Genomic DNA, 5857 nt, shown 5'->3' with positions numbered 1-5857 from the left:
ATGTGTACCATTAGAAGAAACTTATGAGATTATCCAAAAATGTCATAATTCTGATTTTAGGGGACATTTTGGTGTTGATAAAACAACATACAAAATTTTACAATCTGGATTTTATTGGCATACAATTGTTAGAGATTTTAATGCATATATCAAAACTTGTGATAGATGTCAAAGAGTAGGCAACATTTCTAGAAGAAATGAGATGCCCCTCAATTATGTGTTAGAAGTTGAAATATTTGATATTTGGGAATTAGATTTCATGGGACCATTTATACCATCTTTCAGAAATTTATATATTCCGTTAGCAGTGAACTATGTATCCAATGGATAGAAGTTGTTGCTTTACCTTGATGTGATGCTCAAAGTGTTGCAAAATTTTTGAAAATGAATATATTTTATAGATTTGGGATGCCAAGAGTTATCATTACTGATAGGGGAAGTCATTTTAGAAATGCCATGATGGAGAAATTATTAAAGAAATATCATATAAATCATAGGATTGCTACTACTTATCATCCTCAGACAAGTGGTTTGGCTGAAATATCCAATCGGGAAATTAAAAGAATTATGGAAAAATCTGTGAACCCAACAAAAATAGATTGGTCAGACAAACTTGACTATGCTTTGTGGGCTTATAGGACTGTACACAGAACTCCTATAGGAATGTCCCCATATAAGCTAATATTTGGAAAAGCTTGTCACTAACCAGTTGAACTTGAGCATAAGGCATATTGGGTGATTAAAGAGTACAATTATAATTTGAAAGATGCTGGTGAGAAAAGATTGTTACAATTAAATGAGCTTGAAGAGATAAGGAATGAATCTTATGAAAGTGTCAAAATTTATAAAGAAAAGATGAAGATGTGCATGATCGAAAGATTCTTACTAAAAATTTTCAGCCAGGTCAACAAGTTTTGCTATATAATTTAAGGTTAAGATTAATTCCAGGAAAACTTAAGTCCAAGTGTATGAGCCCATTTATTGTGATTAAATTTTATCCTTATAAAGTTGTGGATATTACAAATCCTGAGTGTGAGAAAATATTTTGAGAAAATATTTAAAGACTGGAACCTTATTTTATAGGGGATCAACATAAGTTTAATGATGGAATGATGTTGGGTTAACCAGAGATGGAATGATGTTGGGACCAGAGGAGTAAGCACTGGTTACGTCGGGCTGACAACGTAAAACCAAGCGCTTTGTGGGAGGCAACCCATAGTTATCAGTGTGTTTTAGCTTTGATTGTTGTTTTGAGTTTGATTAAGAAATTTGAGGTAGTATTTTTGAGTTTATTATGTGCTAGTAATGATTTTTGGACTTTATTTAGTGACCTAGGCATGTTAGAATGAGAATTTGGATGTTAAGTTGATTGATGAAAAAAAGTGCACTAGTGTCAGATCCGGCGCTTAAGCGTGACAATTTAATCACATGTGCAAAATTAGTATTCTAGAAGGGAAAACCGCCTAGAAGTTTTCAAAACATTCCAAGGTAGTTTCTAAACGTGACTAGGAGTTATTGGAAGGATTCAGGCCTATAAATAGAAGGGTTTAGTGAAGAAATTTCACCCCAGATCATTTCTAGCCCTATAGTTTATGAGAGAGATAGATTTTAAGATGATGTCTTCATGGGATATGGATTTGAATGGATTTGAAGAGACAATGAGGAAGAAATTCATTAGTCAAAGTGCACAAGAGATGTATAGCAAAGTGCACAAGAGATGTATAGATGTATAGCGGTTTCTTAGTTGTTAGTATTGAAGGGATATCATAGAAGATCAACAAAATTGAACATACCATGTCTGTGCTAGAGACTAAGGTATTGGAGATTCATGCACATCTTGAGCATATTATATGGCAATTGAAAATGCAATTTAGCCACACTAGTTATATAGAGGAAGCGAATAAGGAGATGTTTCTTAAGCAAAAGTGGATTGAAGAAGATTGCATCAGAGCATGTCACCACCGTCCGTTTTATCAACTTTATATTCCCGTTGCCCCAAGAGAGACTAATGAAAGACCAGAATTTGTTCCTTTTAATGAAGAATGAAATTAAGTTCTATGTTTAAATTTATGTTTTTGTGTGTTTAAAGACATCGTCTTTAAGTGTTTAAGACTTGCTTTTAGTGTTTGTGTTACTTAGGTGTTTAATTGTGAAAGATTGTTAAGTGTTTGTATTTAGGAAAATTTTCTCATCCAAGACTATTTGGAATGATAACTAAGTGTTTAAATGTATTTGTTCTCGTCTGAGAAATAATATAAGTTTGTTTGTGTGAAATTTTATGTTTTTTTAGCCTCGAATTGAAATAGTTATTAAAAAGAATTTTGAGATAAAGGAGAGTTATAAGATGTTGAAAATAGTCATTTAAGTGCTATGAGACCATTTAGGGGGGGTTTACTTAGGCAAATAATGCATTTTACTGTATTGTGAAATTTTTGAAAATTGTGCACTGGCGCCTAAGCGCCACATCTCGCGCTTAAGCACGAGCAAACCCGAGAGGCAGGTGCCTAAGTGCCACTTACCCGCGCTTAAGTGCCGGTTCACGAAAACCAATTCACGAACGGTTAAAAGTGAAAATTTGAGCCAAAAATCACCATTTTTATCCTCCCGTCACCTTCAACCTCTAAAAAATGTGATTTTCGAGAGCTAGGGTACACCATTAAATGGAGATTTCTTGGTGGAATCAAGAAATTTGCTAGATTCAGATTTCTTAAGGTAAGAGCTTTACTTCTATGAAAAATTTCAGATTTTCACCATGTATTTGAGTACAATTGGAAGAATTTGAAAATTCACTATTCTTGGTGAAAAATGAGGAAAAATCTATGAAAATTGCATATGAAGTGTAGTTTAAGCTTTTGGAAGTTTAGTTAAGTGGTTTAGACTTGATTTTTGAAGTTATTGTTGGAATTTATCAAATTTGTAGAATGACACCAAGAATGAAGAGGAGTAGAGGCAAAGCCCCTTTCGATTCGAGTAAATTTGTTAGTTCAAAGCTTAAGATTGGTATAGTGATGCATTGCAATCACGCAAACTGATTCAGGAGCGATATTTTAGAAATCCGGGTGGAGATGTGGAAGACTTAATTGTTCGCCGACAGTAGGAACAATTCTGTTGTTTTTCTGCTTTGGCAGTTATATCTGTTGTGAGGGAGTTCTATGCAAATCTTTTTGAAGCTGAAGACAATTGAGTTATGGTTTCGAGGAAAGTTGGTACCTTTTTTGCCAGAGATAATCAGCTTGTTTTACCATTTACGACCGGATAAGTTATGTTTTTATGCAAATTATAGCCCCACTGAAGTGGAGTTAGGCGAGATTATCTCTTACTTGACTATTGGGAGAGGACTTTGGAAGATCACTAATGAGAGGAGAGTAAATTTCCTAACTTCAAAGTTATGTGCACCTTCAAAGGCCTAACACTATTTCATTTCTGCTCGTCTGCTTCTGACCAATAATCTCAGTGAAGTGACCAGAGAAAGAGCGATGTTGAAATATTGTATTCTAGAGGGAAAGCTCATCAACATTGGAGCTTTGATCTGTCAGACTTTCATCAGTTCGCTACAACTGTTACAACTGCAGCTCTGGGATTTGTTTCCTTGATCTTTTCTTTGTGTGTGCAGGCTGGAGTTAAATATGATAGCTGGGATGAAGTTTTATTACCTCTAAATCCCATCACTAAGGTGAATGTGAAGACTTATTCTGAGCATTCAATTTTTGGCTGGAGAGGAGGATTTTCTTGGAACTATTGAATGGAGACGTCTACTGCTTCTACCTCTGCTACTTCTACCTCTGACCTCTGCTACTTCTACATCTAGACCATCTACCTCATGTGCTTCTACATCTCGAGGTGAGTCTACTGAGACCCGAGATCAATTATTGTAGAGGATGATGGATAATATCAATTTTAACACTGATATGATACAAAATTTAGAGCATTTTGCAGAGCATACTGATAGGTATAATAGAAGAAAAAGTGATTATGAAGAGAAATTTCACTCATCTATGGTTTCAATCTGTACCTATTCACTTTAAATATCCTACTAGTCTTGGAATCTTCAATATTAACAGCTCCATAGGGATAGAATTTTATAATTTTAAATGACCCTTTCCACGTAAACTTCAGTTTTTCAGGAAATAATTTCAATCTTCTATTGTATAATAAAACTTCTTGTATAGGCTCAAATTCTTTTTTTATTATCTTCTGATCATATTATTCTTTCATTCTTTCCTTATAAATCCTAGCATTATAGTAAGATTCATTCCTAATTTCTTTATACACATTCAATTGCAATAATCTTTTCTCACCAGCAACTTTTAAATTGAAATTGAATTCTTTAATAGCCCAACAAGTTTTATGCTCCAATTCTACTAGTAAGCGACAAGTCTTCCCAAAAATTAATTTATACGGGGACATTCTTATCGATGTCTTATAACTTGTCATGTATGCTCATAATGCAGTATCTAATTTAACAAACTAGTCCATTTTATTAGGATTCACACTTTTTTTCCAAAATTCTTTTAATTTCACGAATAGATACTTGTGCCAAACCACTAGTGCGGAGATGATAAGTAGTTACAATTTTATGCATTATGTTATATCTTTCCACTAATTTTGCAATTATTATTATGTCATTTCTAAAATGACTTCTCCTATCGGTTATGATAACTACTGGCATCCCCAATCTACAAAATATGTTCATAATTAAAAATTTTGAAACACTCCGAGCGTCACATCAAGGTAAAGCAATTGTTTCTATCCATTTTGAAACATAATCCACTGCAATCAATATATACACATTTCCAAATGAAGGTATAAATGGTCCCATAAAATTCAATATCCATGCATCAAAAATTTTAAAATTTAGAGGCATTTCATTTCTTCTTGAAATATTACCTATTCTCTGACACTTGTCTCATGTTTTGATATATATATATATATATATATATATACATCTTTAAATATAGTAGGCCAATAAAATCCATATTACAAAATTTTATGGACAGTTCTATCATTCCCAAAATGACCTCCAAATTCAGAATCATGATATTTTTGGATAATTTCCTGGATTTATTTGTAAGGCACACATCGTCTCATTACTAAATTTTTATATTGTTTAAACAAATAGAGTTCATCCCAAAAATAAGATTTTGCATCATAAATGAATTTCTTTTCCTATTGATTTGTTAGTCCATATGATAAAATATCTCTAACAATATACTTTATAATATCAGCATGCTAAGGTATTTCCCATCCTTTTACAGCAGAAAGTTGTTCATCAGGAAAAGTTTCATTAATTTCTTTTTTTTTTAAATCAAGTATTTCTTCTTGTTCAAGCCTAGATAGATGATCGGCAATTTGATTATCAGTTTCTTCTCTATCGACTACTACAAAATCAAACTCTTACATCAGAAGTACCTATTTTATTAATCTTGGTTTTACATCTTTCTTTTGCATTAAATATTTAATAGTCGAGTGGTCAATATGCACAACACTTTTAACTCCAATTAGATATGACTTAAACTTATCAAAAGCATAAACAATGACTAATAACTCTCTTTCAATAGTGGTATAGTTAATCTGAGCATCATTAAGAGCCTTGCTAGCATAGTATATGGCTTTAAAAATTGTATTTTACTGTAATATAGTGAATGCCAAATAGAATACAGTAAAATACAAAGTTGATTAAACTAATTGTTAAACTTTCAAATGTAAACTTATGAAAACTAAACCAAGTTTTTGTGACGAAGAGTTCAAATTTAAGAAAGCATCCTTCCCCTTTACAATGAGTATATGGATTGTGAATAAATTAAAATCATTTGAATATATATATATATATATATATGTATATATATATATATATATA

The sequence above is a fragment of the Phalaenopsis equestris genome, unplaced genomic scaffold (assembly GCF_001263595.1).
Source record: "Phalaenopsis equestris unplaced genomic scaffold, ASM126359v1 Scaffold206200, whole genome shotgun sequence".
NCBI lineage: Eukaryota > Viridiplantae > Streptophyta > Magnoliopsida > Asparagales > Orchidaceae > Phalaenopsis > Phalaenopsis equestris.
This window is presented reverse-complemented; position numbering follows the sequence as displayed.